The sequence below is a fragment of the Bubalus bubalis genome, chromosome 8 (genome assembly GCF_019923935.1).
Source record: "Bubalus bubalis isolate 160015118507 breed Murrah chromosome 8, NDDB_SH_1, whole genome shotgun sequence".
Classification (NCBI taxonomy): Eukaryota; Metazoa; Chordata; class Mammalia; order Artiodactyla; family Bovidae; genus Bubalus; species Bubalus bubalis.
In genome coordinates, this window is record NC_059164.1 from 50,871,654 (window position 1) to 50,893,538 (window position 21,885).

Genomic DNA, 21,885 nt, shown 5'->3' on the forward strand with positions numbered 1-21,885 from the left:
TATAACTGAGTTATTTATATATAAAAGTATAGTATATTTTTTAGAAGTACAATTAATACTAAATTACAAGCATTCACATCAATTATTATGTTGTAAAGCATTAAACGCTTAAATTTTTTCATGCTATTTTTGGGAACAGCAACTTTGAATTTGTGAGAATCTAAGGTGGGAGAAAAATCCAAAAGTGCGGAGTTTTATGAACACTGAGGAAGATGCTTACAGGCAGTACTGAATGTTAAAATGCCTTTAAGGCCAAATAAGGTGAAGGTGGAAAACTATCTCCTACTTGTTAACAGTTAGCAGTTCTAGATGGAAGCCAGAGGGTAGAAGGAGAAGCAAAAGGCATTGCTCTTTTGAGCAGCCTGATAGCCAAGTTAAAGACAAAAAGTAGGAAAATAACTAGAAGGTGATATGTGCTGAGAACATTTGCAGGTAGACAGAGAATGGTAGTAAAAGAAGATGTTGAGGAGTTTCTGCCTGTTGCTCTTAATAAAACAGGAGTCGAGATTATTTTTCGAAATTGAGGGAACAGGTGACAGGGAGGAAGTAGGAAGATGGCAGTGAAAGTGTGGAACAATCAAGGATTACAGAGGCTGTCTTGGGACCCCAACAGACTGGAGACCACGGATTTAGAGAGTACAATTGGCACTGTTGTCAAGTTTCAGCTGACAGGGCTCAGCAGCCCAGGGACAGTGGCAAAGATGTCAAATGATAAGGTTGAGCCTGGGAAAACTGAATTAGATTCAATGAAAAGTCAAGGAGCAAGAAAACAGGCTAGAATGGTGAAGGAATGATTAAAGGAAAGGCTCAGGTTCTAGACAGCATAAGGAGGAAGAGAGGTCCAAAGGGAGTTAAAAGATATGATAATGAATGTCATTGGAAAACAAAGAGAAAGAAGAAAGGACATGACCAAGAATTTCAGAGTAAAATCTTATCCTCAAGAAAAGTAAATCTCACCTTAAGGAGAAGACAACCAGGTTCTTTACAAAGCAAAGTCACACACGCACACATATACGTGTGTAAGTATGTAATGATGTATTCATACATGTGTGTGTATCATTACCCAGATAATCATGGTGGTGTGATCAACTCACCTAGAGCCAGACATCCTGGAATGTGAGGTCAAGTGGGCCTTAGAAAGCATCACAAAGAACAAAGCTAGTAGAGGTGATGGAATTCCAGTTGAGCTATTTCAAATCCTGAAAGATGATGCTGTGAAAGTGCTGCACTCAATATGCAAACAAATTTGGAAAACTCAGCAGTGGCCACAGGACTGGAAGAGGTCAGTTTTCATTCCAATCCAAAAGAAAGGCAACGCCAAAGAATGCTCAAACTACTGCACAGTTGCACTCATCTCACACGCTAGTAAAGTAATGCTCAAAATTCTCCAAGCCAGGCTTCAGCAATACATGAATCGTAACTTCCAGATGTTCAAGCTGGATTTAGAAAAGGCAGAGGAACTAGACATCAAATTGCCAACATCCACTGGATCATTGAAAAAGCAAGAGAGTTCCAGAAAAACATTTATTTCTGCTTTATTGACTATGCCAAAGCCTTTGACTGTGTGGATCACAATAAACTCTGGAAAATACTTCAAGATATAGGAATACCAGACCACCTGACCTTCCTCTTGAGAAACCTATATGCAGGTCAGGAAGCAACAGTTAGAACTGGACATGGGACAACAGACTGGTTCCAAAAAGGAAAAGGAGTACGTCAAGGATGTATATTGTCACCTTGCTTATTTACCTTATATGCAGAGTACATCAAGAGAAATGCTGGGCTGGAAGAAGCAGGCTGGAATCAAGATTGCCGGGAGAAATATCAATAACCTCAGATATGCAGATGACACCACCCTTATGGCAGAAAGTGAAGAAGAACTGAAAAGCCTCTTGATGAAAGGGAAAGAGGAGAGTGAAAAAATTGGCTTAAAGCTCAACATTCAGAAAACGAAGATCATGGCATCCAGTCCCATCACTTCATGGGAAATAAATGGGAAAACAGTGGAAACAGTGTCAGACTTTATTTTGGGGAGCTCCAAAATCACTGCAGATGGTGACTGCAGCAATGAAATTAAAAGATGCTTACTCCTTTGGAAGGAAAGTTATGACCAAACTAGATAGCATATTAAAAGGCAGAGACATTATTTTGTCAACAAAGGTCCATCTAGTCAAGGCTATGGTTTTTCCAGTGGTCATGTATGGATGTGAGAGTTGGACTGTGAAGAAAGCTGAGTGCCAAAGAATTGATGCTTTTGAACTGTGGTGTTGGGAGAAGACTCTTGAGAGTCCCTTGGACTGCAAGGAGATCCAACCAGTCCATCCTAAAGGAGATCAGTCCTGGGTGTTCATTGGAAGGACTGATGTTGAAGCTGAAACTCCAATACTTTGGCCACCTCATGCAAAGAGTTGACTCATTGGAAAAGACCCTGATGCTGGGAGGGGTTGGGGGCAGGAGGAGAAGGGGACGACAGAGGATGAGATGGCTGGATGGTATCACCAACCCGATGGACATGAGTTTGGGTAAACTCTGGGAGTTGGTGATGGACAGGGAGGCCTGGCGTGCTGCAATTCATGAGGTCGTGAAGAATTGGACACAACTGAGTGACTGAACTGAACTGTGCTTAGTCGCTCAGACATGTCCTACTCTTTGCAACCCCATGGACTATAGCCCGCCAGGCTCCTCTGTTCATGGGGATTTTCCAGGCAAGAATACTGGAGTGGGTAGCCATGCCTTCCTCCAGGGGATCTTCCCATCCCAGGGATCGAACCCAGGTCTCCCACATTGCAGGCACTTTCTTTACTGCCTGAGCCACCAGGGAAGCCCGTATACATATATACCCTCTATTTAATTTACTAAATGGATAAGTGTTCTCTATTATAACACAGTGACCTTTAAAGAAGTAATACTTTTTTTTTCGATGTCAACATATTTAAAGCAATTGTGCTGAGAGAAATAATACCCCTCAAAATAGACAAATTTATTATTAAACAAGAAACCAGTGGAGACACTGCATTGACTATTCACTTATTCCAAGTTAGAAACCTTTGCCATGTTGTTTTGTTTTTAAAAAATCCAAGAACCATTTAGCATATCTCTAAAAACAAATAATTTTCTGCAGCTTCAAGGCATCATATTACCAACAAATAACACCTATCAAAATGATTATGTCTTCAATAAGCCTGTCTAAACCCCCTAGAGACAGCCTGCAGTATTTCCACTGCTAGTAAAGGAAGTGAATAAGACTGTATCACACATTGTTGATGTTCTGCAACCAATAAAAGTATTACTTGTCTGGTTTATTCTGATTCTGGTTCACATCACTTTTTATTTTTTTTTCTCTTTCTAATTAGTGCTTTTTAGAATTAAATCTCTCTATCATTCAGCATTTGGCAATACAATAAAGATATTCTCTAAACTGCAACATTTAAACATTAACCATTTTGGATCAATTCTTTAGGTAGAGGTCAAACTTCAAGGACTCAAGTCATATTCTGTAATTTAACAACTGCAATTCCAAATACTAGTATGTTGAAGCTTAAAAACTGAAAGGGGAATCTAATTAAAATCTAACACATGTATGCCTACGGCCGATTCATGTTGATGTATGGCAGAGGCCATCATAATATTGTAAAGTAATTATTCTTCGATTAATATAAATAAATACATTTAAAAGATCCAATGAAACTCTGAGCAAACATGGAGGTCTGGGCTTGTTTAAATAGAACTCGAAGATGCTAGGAGTTTGGGCAGCAATGCTTTCACTGGATGCTTGGACAGAACATACCATGTCCAAAAAACAATCACCAATAAAAGAATTTTAAACATAGCAAATAGCAAATGTTGGAAAGGCAATTGAAGTCATATTACAATTTGGAAATCTAGCTTTGCTTCCTGAATATAAACAAGAAGAAATAGTGAACCTTCCACTGCCCCATCTCACTCCAGTTATCACCTGACCTTCTCCAGCCTTTCACAACAGGCTTTCTTAGAGAAGAGCCATGAGTATTCCACTCCTTCCACTCCCTTCAACTCCTCACCGTAAGCTAGTCTGGCTTCCAGCCCCACAATTTCTCTGAATCTACTCATCCCACATTTCCAGGTGACTTAAATTGCTCCTGTGGATGCCCTCCAGTCCTTTTCTTGCTTGACCTCTGCAACATTTGACAGTTTGATGACTTCTTGAAACTCTTGTCTCTCTTGGCTTCCTCCATACCATTTTCTTCTGGTTTTCTTCATACTCATCTTATAGCTCCTTCTCTAGTTTCCCCCTTTTCTGCTACTTAGGAGTAAGCTGTCTGCCTGGGTATGTCCCAAGTATTCTTTGCATAAACACACTGATCTCTAGGACACTTTCATGTCCGGGGTCTCAATACCACCACTTTTGTGGGGATGGCTCCCACATCCTCATATTCTGCTCTGACCTCTCTCCTAAGCCATTACATCAATTTATAAGCTCTCTCACTGACAGTTTTACCCGATCCATCTAATACCAGGCTCATAAATTTCAAAGCCAACCCTTCAAACCTGTTCGTCCCCTTGGTATTTCGTATTTTGGAAAAGAACCTTTAAGCCCTGCGTTAAGAATCTCTATGGCGTGCCCACTATAGCCACCTCCTTAGAGATCTTTAAACCCCTGAATTAATATGTAAAAAAAAAAATGCTGGCAGCTTTCATCAAGTACAAAGAAAATTCTGTCATGCAAAAGAACAAACATAAAACAAACAAACACTTTAAGAAACATTACTACTTCCTCTTTTCTCTGACCTTGCTACCAATAATTTAGTTTATGCTCTTATACTTGGCCTAAATTGCTCAAATGGCATCTTTCCTCTGCCTGCTTCTGGAATCACCTTTTTCCAACCCACTCTTCACATTACTTTCATAACAGTTTTTCAAATAAACACACTTGAGTTCGTCACAACCCTGCTTAAAAGGCAACCACTCATGTGGAAACAGGCAGATGTGAATACAAATTTACAAACAAGACTATTTTTTACAACATTATTTACAGTGATGAAAAATGCAAGCAACTTAAAAATTTATGTATTATGAGATATTTACATAAAATAAGATATAGTCATCTTTGGGACTATAATATATAGTCATTAGTAGCTAAATTATCAAATAATTATTAATGGTGTGGCCTGGGAAATGTAGACATGTGACATGACATTAGAAAAAGCAAGATACGAACAAAATTTGACAATAATATCAAGCTTTTCTTTTGTATCTATGCATAGAGACATACTTGGTTAGAAATACACCAAAATGTTTTACTAGTAGTTATTTTCTGGTTAATGAGATTAAAGGTGATTTTTATTGCTTCTTTCATATTTACCACAAGTTGTAATATTTTTAAAAGGAATATATGTACATTCTTTATATGGGGGTGGAAAAACTCTTTTTGAGAATATTGACTTCTCTGAAAACTATAAAACATTGAAAAAGGAAATTAAAGATGACTCAAAGAAATAGAAAAAATCCTATGCTCTTGGATTAAAAGAATTTATATTTTTAAAATGGGCATATTACCAAAGCAATCTATAGTTTTAATGCAATACTTATCATTACCCATGAAATTCTTCAGAGAACAAGAACAAAAATCCTAATATTTATATGGAACCACAAAAGACTCAGAATTGCTAAGGCAATCTGAGGAAGAACAAAGCTGAAGGTCTAACTCTCCCAGGCCTCAGACAATACTACAAGGCTACAATAATCAAAATAGCATGGTACTGGCACACAAGCAGAACAGAAAAGAGAGCCCAGAAATAAATCTACCCACCTGTGATCAATTAATCTTTGACAAAGGAGGCAAAAATATACAGTGGGGAAAAGACAATCTCTTCAGCAAGTGGTGTTGGGAAAGTTGGAGAGCCACATGTAAATTAATGAAGTAAGAACACTCCCTCACATCATATACAAAAATAAACTCAAAATGGTTTAAAGACTTAAATATAGGACATGACACAAAAAACTCCTAAAAGAAAATATAGGCAGAATCTTCTCCGACATAAATTGTAGCAATGTCTTCTTAGGTCAGTCTCCCAAGGCAACAGAAATAAAAGCAAAAATTTTTAAATGGGATCTTGAACTTAGAAGTTTCTGCACAGCAAAAATCATCAACAGAACAAAAAGACAACATATGGAATGGGAGAAAAAATATTTGCAAACAGCGCAACTGACAAGGTCTTAATTTCTAAGTTACACAATGAGCTCATACAGCTCATTATCAAAAAAATAAACAACCCAATCAAAATATGAGCAGAAGACCTAAATAGACATTTCTCCAAAGAAGACATACAGATGGCTAAGCACATGAAAAAATGCTCAACATTGTTATTATGCTGCTGCTGCTGCTAAGTCACTTCAGTCGTGTCCGACTCTGTGAGACCCCGTGAGACAGCAGCCCACCAGGCTCCCCTGTCCCTGGGATTCTCCAGGCAAGAACACTGGAGTGGGTTGCCATTTCCTTCTCCAATACATGAAAGTGAAAAGTGAAAGGGAAGTCGCTCAGTCGTGTCCAACTCTTAGCCACAGCATGGACTGCAGCCCACCAGGCTCCTCCATCCATGGGATTTTCCAGGCAATGGAAACTAATCAAAACTACAATGAGATATCACCTCACACCAGTCAGAATGGCCATCATCAAAATGTCGACAAATAATAAATGCTGGAGAAGGTGTAGAGAAAAGGAAACCCTCCTACATCATTGGTGATAATGTATATTGGTACAGCCACTATGGAGACCAGTATGGAGGTTCCTTCAAAAACTAAAAACAGGGTTGCCAATAAGATCCAGCAATCTCATTCTTGGGCATTGATCTGGAAGAGACGAAAACACTAATTCAAAAAAATACATGCACCCCCATGTTCGCATCCTGGTGACTCAGATGGTAAAGCATCTGCCTATAATGTAGGAGACCTGGGTTTGATCCCTGGGTCAGGAAGATCTCCTGGAGAAGGGAATGGCAACCAGTATTCTTGCATGGAGAATTCCATGGACCAAGGAGCCTGGTGGCTACAGTCCAGGGTGTTGCAAAGACTCGGACACAATTGAGCAATCAACACTTTCATGTCAGTTTCCATGTTCACAGCAGCACTATTTACAAGGCCAAGACATGGAAACAACTTAAGTGTCCATCATCAGATGAGTGGATAAAGAAGATGTGGTCCATATATACAATGGAACTTTACTCAGCCATAAAATAAAAAGAATGAAATAATGTCCTTTGCAGAAACATGGACAGACCTAGAGATTAACATACTAAGAAAAGCAAGTCAAACAAAGAAAGACAAATTTCATATGATATCATGTGGAATATAAAAAATGGTCCAAATGAACTTATTTACAAAACAGACTCATGTGGTTAACCAAAGGGGAAAGGAGGGAGGAGGGATAAATTAAGAGTTTGGGACTAACAGATACACACTACTATATATAAAAGATATATAACAAGGACCTACTATAAAATAGATATACAACAAGGACCTACTGTACAGCCTAGGAAACTATATTTAATATCTTATAATAACCTATAATGAAAAAGAATCTAGAAAAGAATATGTATAAGCATATTTTCACATATATATGTATATATGTTCCTCTACCATTTAAAATCTTCCAGTGACTGTGCATAAACTGCATCTTGTAAAAGGTATAGTTAGAACTCATACGCTTTGACTCAAGGTAAGGAAGAATTTTCTTAGAGTTGTCAGAAAATGAACAGATGGTCTATAGAAGTCTCCATCACTGAAATTTCATAGTGAGAGAGAGGCTGCTCACTGGGCAGGGATGATCAAGACGGAGGACATTTTAAATCCTCTAATTCCAAGGGAAAATGTCCCAGCTATGAAGCATAACTTTCAGGCTTTCCCTCAGCTCAGTGCCAGACTCTTGCCTCCCCTGTCTTCTCAGGATTAAACTCTAGCCTTGTCAGATCAGACCATTATAACCATCCCTAGAATTCTTTCTACAGTTACTAGCCACTGTGTTTTTATTCAGACTCTTCATACCACCTGGAATACCTTTTCTCTTCATTTACAAGGCAGCCTGTCAAAATCACCCCACCCTCCAAAGCCTAGATCAAATGCCACCTCCTAAAGTCACAGCATCATAGAAAGTGAGAGCCAGAAGAGCCCACGGAGATCATCCAAACACCCTCCTCAGTTTACAGACAGCTCCCGCCCGCCCTCATCCCTCCAAACAACAATGAAGGCTGCAAATTTAAGTGACTCAGCCAAGTCAGTGCTGGGACTATGATTCAAGCCCAGTACAAATCCAAATTTCAATACATCAAAACCCTGTATCTGGCTTGCCAAGTCTAGGAGAACTAAACAATTTTGCTGATGCTTCTTTGTTATAACACTTACCTATTTGCTTGGTATTGTGTTTGCATGAATATATGAAGATGGCTATATTACAGAGGAAAGAGCCCTCTATATTTGGAGTAATTCCTGAGCTTAAATCCCACTTATACCACTTACTACCTGTGTGACTACCTCCGTTTTCTTATCTCCTGGGTCTCAGTTCAAATGGCATCTTCCCAGACTCTCTCTACCATCTAGCTATTGTCACCAGCTCACTCAACCATTTTCCATTGCTTGTATCATATTCTGAAATTATGATATTTATTTATGTAGCTGAATACTAGATAATTTAAAAAACAAAACAATAAACAGAGTGACAGTAGGTAATACTATAATTTCAGGAGTCAGCAAATTTTTTTCTTTAAAGAGCCAGACAATAAATACTTTGGGCTTTGTGAGCCATATGGTCTCTGTTGTGACTACTCAACTCTGACATTACAGCATGAGAGCTGCCATGGACAGTACATAAATGAACGAGTGAGGCTAGGTTTCAATAAAACAACTTACAGAAACAGGCAGATCAGATTTGGCCACAGGCCTTCAATTGTCAAGCCCTGGTTAACACAAATAAGTTTCAAAAATCAAAAAGCCTTCATAAAATGAGTATCATAGTGATATTACATTTGAAAAATAGAACATCTCAAACCAGCTCTTACACACAGCTGGTTTGACAGACCATAGTAAAATGGAAAAAGGCCTACTCTACAACCCAACACTTCCTCTCCCAGCTCTGTTTCCTAGAGACCATTCACACACATTTCTGAGGATTTACATACTGGGATATTCACACAGGAGGAGGAGCACTGTATAAACATGCTGGATGGATAGATCAAATGAGGCATACTCATGAAAAAATGCTATTCAGCAGGAAAAAGGAATAAGTTATGTTTAATACATCTTAATGTAGACAAATCAAGCAGTTTTGAGTTCTCTAAAAATACTATAGGAAACAGCCTGTAGAGTATAACAATTAAAACTTTTAACGCACACAAAATGATCCTACATATTGTTTATGGGTATATTATATATAAACATATGAAAACTAACTGAAAATACAAAGTTCCTGGTACCTAATGGATGGTTGTGAATGGTAGTCACATGGGGGTCTATAGCTTTGTATTGTTTTATTTTAAAAGTTTTAATTATTAGCTTACTGCTATTTATTATTAACTATAATTAATTCTGAGTGGTGAGGTTATTTTTCAATATATTAAACTTTTATATATAAAGTCGCTTCTTCAAACACAGGAAGCTCATTAGATGTACTTTTCATTTGTAATTCCTCAAGAGTTTCATACTCCTCATTTAGATTTTGTTTTCCTATTTTCTAATTGCCTTTTGAAGCAAAATTACTTCCTCCTGTTGGGGGTTTGACTATAGCTCCTTAAAATATTGCTCAGTTCAGTTCAGTCGCTCAGTCATGTCCGACTCTTTACGACCCCATGAATCACAGCACACCAGGCCTCCCTGTCCATCACCAACTCCCGGAGTTTACTCAGACTCATGTCCATCGAGTCAGTGATGCTACCCAGCTATCTCATCCTCTGTCGTCCCCTTCTCCTCCTGCCTCTAATCCCTCCCAGTGTCAGAGTCTTTTCCAATGAGTCAACTCTTTGCATGAGGTGGCCAAAGTATTGGAGTTTCAGCTTCAGCATCAGTCCTTCCAATGAACACCCAGGACTGATCTCCTTCAGAATGGACTGGTTGGATCTCCTTGCAGTCCAAGGGACTCTCAAGAGTCTTCTCCAACACCACAGTTCAAAAGCATCAATTCTTTGGTGCTCAGCTTTCTTCACAGTCCAACTCTCACATCCATACATGACCACTGGAAAAACCATAGCCTTGACTAGATGGACCTTTGTTGGCAAAGTAATATCTCTGCTTTTTAATATGCTATCTAGGTTGGTCATAACTTTCCTTCCAAGGAGTAAGTGTCTTTTAATTTCATGGCTAGCATCTAAGAAAAGGTCAATGTCTGATTAAACAACATTTAGAGATTTTCCTCAAAAAAACAAACAAAAAAAAATAATTTGAGCTAATAGATTTTAATGTACCGCCCTTGAATCTGATAATAATGACAAGATAATGATAGCTAATCTCAGAGGAACCACATATTAGAAACCCAATTCTCCTCCATCTGAGTTCCAGAGAGTATGGCCTTGGACAGATGTGGTGTGAAGAACTATATGAATTATTGTTTTATCTTGAAGGATGCCTCAGAGTTAAGATGACTGTAAATTCTTTCCCTCTCTATCCCCTTAGTCCTGGGACTGGGGTTGGAGTTGGGGTTGGGGTTAGACTTAGATGAGACCACCTAACAAGAAAACTCTTCTGTCACAAAATTCCTTCCTGCTTCTTCTCCAGAACCACAAAGATTCATATGACACATTGTTTTCAAAGTAAAGGAGAAGGCACTGGACATGGCAGTGGGGCTGCTGAAAAGGACTCCATGTAGGGGAGGTGGTACATTACAAAAGCCAAGATCACCACAGTCTTTGGAATCAGATAGACCTGGTTCCCATGCAGGGACAGTGGAGTTTCTTAGCACCGTGTGAGCTGATTTTTCTCATCTGCAAGATAAGGATAATATGTGCACTAGCTCACAGTACACCCAGACACAATCCGGGGCTTGAAAAGCGAGCTATTTGTTTTGCTGTGTGTGACAGTTTCCTTTTGGAGTTTAACTGCACAATATAACATATCTTGATTTATTTATTTATTTTAAAATAATGTGCAACAAATAGCTTGGTGACATAATTAGCCTTTCTACTAAGAAACTCAAATGAAGGCATATGATAACTACAAAGGCCTGTTTTCTATAATCTAAGTCATTCTAAATAAATGTTTAAACTCCTATCTAGTATAGGTTTGTTTATTTATTGTCAGCTATCTTCCCTGCTTTGGTAATTGCTTTCTTCTGGCAGTAAGAAATTTATATGCCCTGTTTTGCCCAAATATTACAGTTCATGTACAATGAAAACATTAACTTTCCTATGATTCCTCTAATACCTAGGGGGAAGAACATGGGATGGGCCAAGGATAGAATTTCAGTTTCAATTTTACATCATCTGGCTATTGTCAGTTCAACTTTATTTCAATGAAAGAATTTGAGACACTTCTAAGGTTAACATTTATGAGCTCAAGTAGGAAAAAAAGAAAAAGAGGAGAGTTAATTTACTGGATTTGAAATACTCTATGGACATAATTTAGAACTACAATCTGTATGCTTTTTCTCAGCTGACTTACAGGATGAAAACAACAGTTTAAACTTTTCAAGTTTGATTTGTATCTATTTAAACATTTTATTAGTTTAGCTATCCATGCATTGTTCTTTGAGTGAGAAAAGCAATGTGAAAATTCTTACATATTTTAAGGCAGAGGTAATTAAAAGAGATTCTTAGCCAGATTCCTACTGAGGTCAACGCAAGCTTGGCCTAATTAAAGTTTATAGAACTTGGCCTGTATTATATTCAAACAGCAGATACTATTTTCTTACAGTTGCAAGTTTGACATTGCTTAATTACAGTTTCAAACAAGGACACATACAGAAAATAGAAAATACACTCTGTATTGCATGCCTATTATTTTGTCATTGATTTCTACTGACACTGAGGGCCATGAAAGCGAAACAATTGTTTACTAGTGTCCTCAGAGGCCTCTGCGAGTTCCAGTTACACAGACCTCTACAAAATGCAGTCCTGAGAGGTGTAAACATACCTTAATAAGACAATGTCATTTTCAGAGTGAATGTAAAAGAAAATACTAGTATAGTTTTGTTTATTTATTGTCAGCTATCTTCCCTGAATTGGTAATTGCTTTCTCCTGGCAGTAAGAAATTTATATGCCCTGTTTTGCCCAAATATTACAGTTCATGTACAATGAAAACATTAACTTTCCTATGATTCCAACTTTGTATCTATTGCAAAGTTATATGACCAATGCATGATATTCACAGTTAGTTAAATCACTAGTTAACTAGTTCTTCACTGAACTGAGTACATGATGTAAAAACATTCATCACCAAGAACTGGAAAGGGAAGTGGCAGTTGTGGGGATGATGGTGAATCATCCAATGACAGCTTGGTATGACCACCCCCCACCCTGTCCCTCGCAAAAAATTCAGAAGGATGGAAGGTTATCTAATTACCTACTTTTCTTGTCAGAATTATGCTCAGTTCATTACAGAGAAAGAAATTTTCCTTAAAAATTTCTAGTGAATGAGACAAGCTTTGGATTTATAGAGATCCCAATAAAAATATTTTCAGTGTAAAACTTCCTCTTCCATTTGTTACTCAATCAGTTAAAGATAAAACAAAGGCAGCCCTGGTCATAATTTAGAAATCTCCAAAGATTCTCTTCCTCAACCTCTACCTTCCTTAGTGACCTTCTTGTTTTTCACCTGCTCTGGTAGCCCAGTTGGTAAAGAATCTGCCTGCCAATGGAGGAGATGCAAGAGAGACGGGTTTGATCCCTGGGTTGGGAAGATCCCCTGGAGGAGGAGATGGCAATCCACGCCAGTATTCTTGACTGGAAAATTCCATGGACAGAGGAGCCTGGTGGACTACAGTCCATGGGATTGCAAAGAGTCGCACATGACTGAGCACGCACATGAACACACATGCATGCACACACATGCAAGACATCTAACATTCCTTTCCAAAAGCAAGGATCTTGATAGTACCACTGTTTCATCTATGTTATAATACTTTGTCAATATACATCTAAAATTTCTCCTTACTTTAAACTCTAGGGTAAACTGCAGTTTCAGGAACCCTGAATGTGAAGCTGGAGAAGACAGCAGAGAAGTCAGCCTCATCCTGTCTTGGGGAAATAATAATTTATACCGATCTTTAAAACTGAGAGGGAACACATTGAGTAAAACATTTTCTTTATCATCTTAAACTGCTTCAAATAGGGCTATGTCCTAGCCCTGAAATCATGAAAATCTGAACAATTTGATGCCTATTTCAAATGGGTAGGACACAAGCCTGGTAACAGGAAATAAGATGATAAACATCCTTCCATCTGTGATGACATGACGTGGCTCTCCTGTTCCAGGAGTGGCCTCAAGGAGCAGCTAAACATCCTGGCCAACAGTTACTGCCAGAAAGGACTTTTTATGTCAAAACCACAATAACTGTGTTTGGCAGACACCCTTCCACATCCACACAGGTAATGGTAAATAACTCTGGTCAGAAGATAAAGTCATCTGGTTATCTCAGGCACAGTGAACAAATACTCATCCTGACAGGCATTTCACAACAGGGTCATGCTGAAAGTTTACAGTTATGAGAGATGTTTTTATAGCAACAGGCAGAAGGTCAGTACTCCAACCTTGACAGTCATCCACACACCACTCTGTAATCCCTTGGCCTTCCAGTGTTCTTCTTCCTCCCAAAGTCTTTCCACTCTACCCTCCTGAAACCCAAGTCCATGACATACAAATTTTCCAACACATCTATTAGCTATTTACAGAACATGAGCCTGAGTTCACGGCTTCTGTCAATTTCCCAGACAAAGCTTGTGTCTACCAGCAGGATGCAGGGCTGCATCCTAGTTCCCCAAAGCACATCTAGATTGTTACTGCTCAGCCCTGGGGCCCACTTCCTACTCCTCTGAAGCACACGCCATAAAGCACCAGCATCTGCCACCATCAGACTGGGTTTTCTACCAGGTGACAGACCCTCATACACTGAAGATTCTGACACCTGTCTCCAACTCTTATTCTTAACCTCAAGTCCTACCCTCCATATAGATGATTACAGTCCGTGTAAACATCCCACCTAGTATTCAAGATCCTCAACTGTTTTACCATCTCTAAGGAAAAAACTGTCCCTCTCCTGTAGTTAAATAACCCAAGGTTATAGCCAAACTCCAGACTGTGACATCTAGATGAGTCCCATCTATGCAACTCTTTGACCAAAATCTACTGATCTCATTTATTTCCAGGTGCTCTTTCTCAGAAGCCACTGGATGCTTCTCCTCAACCCAACCCATCAATGCTGGAGACCACAGAGCTCACTTCTTAACCTTCTTTCTTTCTGTCTACGTGATTTCATATAGAGATGAACCTTTGTTCACCTCTGCACACATGATTTCACGCAATACCAGGGATTTAACTCCTACGGATATGTTGATAACTCCCAAATTCCTCACCCCTGAGTTCTAGACACATACCCAGTTGCCCTCCTGATATTCCTACCTGGAGGTAAAAAGGCCATTTCAAATTTAATGTGGCCAAAACAGAATCCCTGCTTTCCCCTGAAACTCTGTTCCTCTCCTATTTGTCTTCCTTTCTATAAATGCTATGACCATCAAGAAGCCGCTCAGGCTAAAAACCTGTGGACTTCTAGGTTTTCCTGATTATACAATTTCTTTCATTCCACATCTGTTCCATTCAGTGGCTAATTTTTCAACTGGTTACTGAGAGGCTCTACGTGCTAGGCATTGCTTTCCTGGGGTACAGTAGTAAAGGTTAAAAAAAAAACAAAACCTCCCTTCCTGAAAGGGACATTTTAGTGAAGGGGGAATAATAAATATGCAGATAAATATATGGAGAGACTATCAGGTGGTACACATTCTAAAGAGAATGAATGAAGCCAAGAAAGGTTTTAGGGAATGCTGGCAAAGCAGGCAGAGGCAGGTTTAAATACAGCAGTCAGAGAGGGAGGACAGAGAAGGTGGGATTGCGAAGCTGTTTAAGCAGAAACTGAAGCGGTGGGGGAGCCAGTCATGAGACTGGAAGAGGAGAATTCCAGGGAAGACTTCCAGAAAGTGAAGATCCTGAAGAGGCAGTGAGTCTGGCGCATTCAGCAAACAGGAAGAAGGCCAGTGTGCCTGGAGCACAGTGAACACAGAGCAGAAAGGAGGGCTGCAGAATGTAGAGCCTTCTAAGCCACTCACAGAGTTTAAGTTAAGGATGAGATGAGAGACCACTAGAAGGTTTTAAGCCAAAGAATGACTATGTTTTAAATGGCTCATCCTAGCTGCTATGTGGAGAGACTCATACCTCAGAAAGCAGCCTTGTGTACCAGTGAACTCCTGAGTCACAAAGGCAATGTCTCTAAGCCCATGGAGAGGCAGAAGGCTATGGGGGTACCTGTTCTTAGCAAGCAGGACAGACAACTGACCAGGAAGGAGATATATTCAATGCTTATGTAATGATTATTTAAAAAGGGAATGCAAAAGAGCCAGATCATTGGCCTCCGTGGTCATCACATGCACTGCTGGCTTTGCCTGCTTTATGGTTTCTGTTCCTCCCGGCCCAGGTCAGCCAAAATGTCTTTTTTTCAGTAATCATGTCTCTGTTCACCCTAGAAGTCAACAGCTTCACTGATTCCTGGTGACAGAAGCAGTCTGGCCAAGAGAGCAGAGACTCAGACATCAGTTCTCCCTGTATATCTCACAGAAGGAAAAACTGTTTACAAAAGTCCCTGGTTGAGGTGTGAATGAGAGAAGGTACAAGTACAGGCTAAGATAATTATCATTTGGGAAAATGATATAGGCACTGATAAACTTAATAGCTGATCAAGAAACATAAATATAATCACGGATCCTTAGTTAGTAGGGACCACAAGAATAATATAGTCAAAGCTATGGTTTTCCCTGTAGTCATATATAGATGTGAGAAATGGACCATAAACAAGGCTGAGTGATGCAGAATTGATGCTTTCAAACTGTGGTGCTGGAGAAGACTCTTGAAAGTCCCTTGGACTGCAAGGAGAGCAAACCAGTCAATCTTAAAGAAAATCAATCTTGAATATTCATTGGAAAGACTGATGCTGAAACTGAAGCTCCAATACTTTGGCCACCTGATGCAAAGAGTTGACGTATTGGCAAAGATCCTGATTTTGGGAAAGGATGAAGTCAGGAGGAGAAGGGGCTGACAGAGGATGAGACGGTCGGATGGCCTCACTGATTCAATGGACATGAGTTTGAGCAAACTTCGGGAGATAGTGAAGGACAGAGAAAGAAGCCTGGCATGCTGCAGTCCATAGAACTGCAGAGTCAGACATGACTTAGCAACTGAACAACAACAACAAGAATAAAACAGATTTTTTAAATATTGAACCACTAGACCTATTCAATGGAAGAGAAGAAATAAAGAGGTAAAGCATGACATACAGAATATGTCAGCAAAAATAACTCTAAACAGAATAATAATGATGATAAACACAAATGGGAAAAACATATGAACCAAAATTAAAAAACTGTCAGATTTGAATAAAGATGATATTCAGCAAAACATTTTACAGATCCAAATGGTCTATCAAAAAGTTACAGAAAACCTGATTATAAAAAATGTAAATACATATATTAGGCAAATCCAAATCCAAATAGCTAGAACAGTCCATCTTAACCCAAATTAAAAACAAAATCAAGGCAGAACAAATCAAAACCACTATGAGGTACCATTTCACACCAGTCAGAATGGCTGCAATCCAAAAGTCTATAAACAATAAATGCTGGAGAGGGTGTGGAGAAAAGGGAACCCTCTTACACTGTTGGTGGGAATGCAAACTAGTACAGCCACTATGGAGAACAGTGTGGAGATTCCTTAAAAAACTGGAAATAGAACTGCCTTATGATCCAGCAATCCCACTGCTGGGCATACACACTGAGGAAACCAGAAGGGAAAGAGACACGTGTACCCCAGTGTTCATCTCAGCACTGTTTATAATAGTCAGGACATGGAAGCAACCTAGATGTCCATCAGCAGATGAATGGATAAGAAAGCTGTGGTACATATACACAATGGAGTATTACTCAGCCATTAAAAAGAATACATTTGAATCAGTTCTAATGAGGTGGATGAAACTGGAGCCTATTATACAGAGTGAAGTAAGCCAGAACGAAAAACACCAATACAGTATACTAACGCATATATATGGAATTTAGAAAGGGTTTAACAATAACCCTGTGCACGAGACAGCAAAAGAGACACTGATGTATAGAACAGTCTTATGGACTCTGTGAGAGAGGGATAGGGTGGGAAGATTTGGGAGAATGGCATTGAAACATGTAAAATATCATGTATGAAACGAGTTGCCAGTCCAGGTTCGATGCACGATACTGGATGCTTGGGGCTGGTGCACTGGGACGACCCAGAGGGATGGTATGGGGAGGGAGGAGGGAGGAGGGTTCAGGATGGGGAACACATGTATACCTGTGGTGGATTCATTTTGATATTTGGCAAAACTAATACAATTATGTAAAGTTTAAAAATAAAATAAAATTAAAAAAATAAATAAATAAATAGGAAAAAAAAAAAGTAAAAGGGACAAAGAGGGGCATTATACACTCAATAATCAGTAAGACAAAATAATTATCAACATAAATGTATTTAACAATATAGCCTCAATGTATATAAAGCAACAAGTAATTGAACATGGAAAAAAGGAGGTTCATAAACAATGAGAAATGAATAATCAATCACACACCTCTCAGAAACTGATACAGCAAGCAAACAAAATATGCTCAGATACAGATCTGAATAACATGATTAACAATACAATTAAACTAGTAAATACATATAGACTTTTGTAACCAACAGAAACATACTGCTTTCAAACAGATATAACATTTATGAACTGACCATATACTAGACCTCAGAGGAGGCTTCCATTAAATTTTCCCCAAATCAATATCATATGATTTATGTTCAAAATCATATGATTTAAGTTCTCTAAAGATAATATAAAGAAGATTATGAATCAATGACAAGGGGCTAAAAAAATACTAAGATGAAATTATAAATCAGAAATAAGATAAAATTATAAAGAAATAGATACTTACTTAGAATCAAAGGGAGCTAAGTGTTTAACATAAGAAACTGGTAAAGAGCCAACAAACAGGGAATGGGGGAGGGGAGGAAGAGAAGCAGGTATGAGAAGAGAAGTACAAGTATGACCAGAAAAACTGGAATAAAGACAAAAAGTTGAGAAAATAAATAGAACCAAATCCTAGTTCTTTTGAAAAGTTTTATAAAAAAGACACACCTCTGTCAAGACTAATCAGCAAAAATAAAAGTTAAAAAAGACAAAGAGAACACAAAATGAAAAGGGGGGGAAAACTACAAACAAAATATTTTTTTAATTATGAAATAACATTATAAAAAGCTATAGGCAATAAATTTGAAATATATATAACATATATATAGTGCTTAAAACAGCCTAGTATTGAGATAAATGGGCGTAGTCATGTATTGCTGATGAGAATTTAAACAATCACAGGCAGCCATTCTGGGAAGTGTACTGGCAGGACATGCTAAAATCAATATTCATATGCCTAACATCCAACAATCCACTCCTGGCTACACACCCAGTGAAGGCTTCTCACATGTCTATAAGGATGTTCACTGCAGCACTGCTGTGATAATGGGAAACCGGAGGCCATGTGGGGGCCTTCACTGGGGAAAGGATAGGTAAAATAGAGTAAGAGTATAAGAGAGAATACAATGCAGAAATTAGAACTTGCAAACATATACCAGAGGTATGAGAAGTAAAAATAGATAGGCCTGAAAAATAATGTTGAGTAAAAATGGTAAGAAAATCTATAGAGATATAAGTTAAACACATACTGCATTACATATTTTGCAAGACTGTGATGGTCCTGGTCTCTCTAAAATCAATTAGGTTTTACTTTCCTGGGATTTCTAAAATGAAAGGTATGACAATGGGAGTTCCTCATCAACTATATCTTAGAAGTGAAGTGAAAGTTGCTCAGTCATGTCTGACTCTTTGTGACCCCATGGACTATACAGTCCATGGAATTCTCTAGGCCAGAATACTGGAGTGGGTAGCCTTTCCCTTCTCCAGGGGATCTTCCCAACCCAAGGATTTTCTCAACCCAGGGATCAAACCCAGGTCTGCCACACTGCAGACAGATTCTTCCATCAAACCCAGAGGTCCCATTATTTTTCCTCTATATAATGGTTTCCTCACGTCAGCAAAGCGAAGATTTGTTATAATTCACAAAAAGATCAAGATGCCATTATGATAAAAATGAGTAATGTGCTCTCTCAAATACAGTATGTTCAAAACTGAACTCCTAACCTTTCCCCCCGCAAACCTGCAGGTTTCCACATCTTAGCTAATAGGAACTCCTCTTCCATGGGAAAATACTTGGAAACATCCTTGACTTCTCTCTTTTTTTCACACTGCATATATATTGAAGGCTCAGCTCAACAGTGGATTCTACTCTCCACGTGGAAAAACGTGGGCCACATATATGAAAAACCCTGATACTGAGAGTTAGCTTATCAGCCATATATTTATTACGCTACAAGTAAAACTTTCATGTATATGACATGTGTAAATAAATATAACACTCTCATCTGCCTCAGGGATTATCTGCCACAGCTCTTCACTGTGAAGATAGAGTATAATGCTGATGAAACTGTGCTTCATCACTACTGATGCAACAAGGTAATAACCAATAAATCTATTATTTGTTCTTAGTAGTTAAATAACTTTCCTTCCTATATAATCACTAATTCTAATAACTTATTAAATAAGTTAACTCAATAAATCAGGCAAATCCAGAGAAGCAAATCATGATAAAAAAGCAAAGGTCATATAAAGTTTTCAAAGTCATATAAACTCTGAAGATCAGTGCATTACTATTTATAGCATTTGCTTTCAAAATTCACTTTTTCTTTATTTGTAAGTATTGCAAAGATAGAATCTAGAAAACATGACAACAAACACTTCAGGAACACTTACTATGAACTAATATATTTTGCTGCATACTTTGTCTTTAGTTCACCTGGCTTCCTGGTGGCTCAGAGGGTAAAGCGTCTGCCTGCAATGCAGAAGATCCGGGTTCAATCCCTGGGTCCCATTGTCTTTAGTTCAATGATATATGTGGTTTGGTTGTTGTAAAAGCTTGAATGGAACTGTGTTTAAGTGATACTTGGTTGCCTAAACTTATTAAAATGCTACTCCTATGCCTCCTGTCCACATAATGGTACTTGACTTCTCTCAACAATCAACATCTAAATAAATTCATCAATCAAGTTATTCATAATAATCCAAGATAAATTTCAAGAAAAAAAGGATATACTAATAAGATGGAAATCATGTGACCTTAAATGCTCTAGTTTTATTCCTTATAAAATTAGCACATTTAAGATATAAGGAAAAAGATGAAAAAGGAATAGAAATTAATGGGGAGCACGGGTATACCTGTGGCGGATTCATTTCGATGTTTGGCAAAACTAGCACATGTATACCTGTGGCAGATTTGTTTTGATGTTTGGCAAAACTAATACAGTGTTTCAGGTTTAAAAATAAAATAAAATTAAAAAAAATTTTTTTTTTCCTGAGAAGATCTTTTTACCTATGCAATAAAACAGAATTTCTGTTACAGAATATTCTCTAATTTTTTAAAACAATTTGAGAAGGGTGTATCAGTTTTTTTTTAATCTTTAATTTCATGAAGATTTTTCTTCATGACCATAAGTAAACAAAAACACAAATCAACAGTCCTTAATGTTCCAAAGATTCTGATTAGTCCCAGAGGTTTATATTTTCTAAAGTGTGCTTTCACCAGAAGTGCTTCTCTTCATAAGTCATTTAAAGGGAACCCTCTTGCTATTAATACTATTAAATTAATCCCCAAAGGTCAATTGCTTACACCCTAGGATACCTCTAATGACCTAGAAGGGATTATATAAAATGAACATCTACAATAATTTTCTGAATAGAACTCATTTTAATTTACATTAGTTTAAAAATAAACATTACCACTTCCAAGGAAGGTAGAATTAAACTGTTACCAAAAAGGTGTCTTAACAAAGGATGGCAAAGAAAAGTCACAGGTGCAAAGTGCTAACTGGGAATTTGTATGCTACAGCTCCAATTCACAGACTCAAATATTTTCTTGATTGTCTGTCTACAAGACACTGTGCAGTGTGCTGGGAGGGACACATGAGAAAACTAAATACCACACCAGCACTCAAGAAGCTCAAAATCTAATGAACTTCACTTATCCCTTTTGTATGTTATTAAAATTTGGCTCAAAACACCTGTCTCTCTCTGTTCATTGGCCCTAATTTCTTCTTAATGAAGGGATCATCTCAATAAGTGATGTGAGATAAAAATTGAGAACAGTAAAGTACGGGGATAAAATACTTGTGAAAGAAAAGGTCAGGGAAAATGGTACTGTATTACCTCAAAACTTGTGGAGGAGACCCCTTAGGGAAGAAGCTCAGAAATTGAACATCCCCAAGAAGGCTTAATTCTCGTATGGAAACTTGGTTAAGATACAAATCAACTCTGTTCAAAATCCTTACATGATCAGATACGAATTTATAGGCAACAAAGAAAGGGGGTGAAAAGATGTACACTGACTTATGAGTGTGTTACCTCAGTGAGATGGCATAGCAGGAGTGGAGGAGAGAAAATAACATCCTTATTTCTTGACTTGTTACAGTGAGTAAAAATTATTCTTCCAATTTAATAGGACACCCATGGTATGTGAATTAAATGAGATGGTATATGTAAACTTCTT

At 38.2% G+C, this 21,885-nt stretch overlaps 1 protein-coding gene across 10 annotated transcripts in view; it reads right to left on the bottom strand.

Annotated features, from left to right (window-relative positions):
• Nucleotides 1-21,885, bottom strand: part of ST7 (suppression of tumorigenicity 7) — a 277,302-nt gene that overhangs the window by 66,237 nt on the left and 189,180 nt on the right. The window lies entirely within an intron of this gene.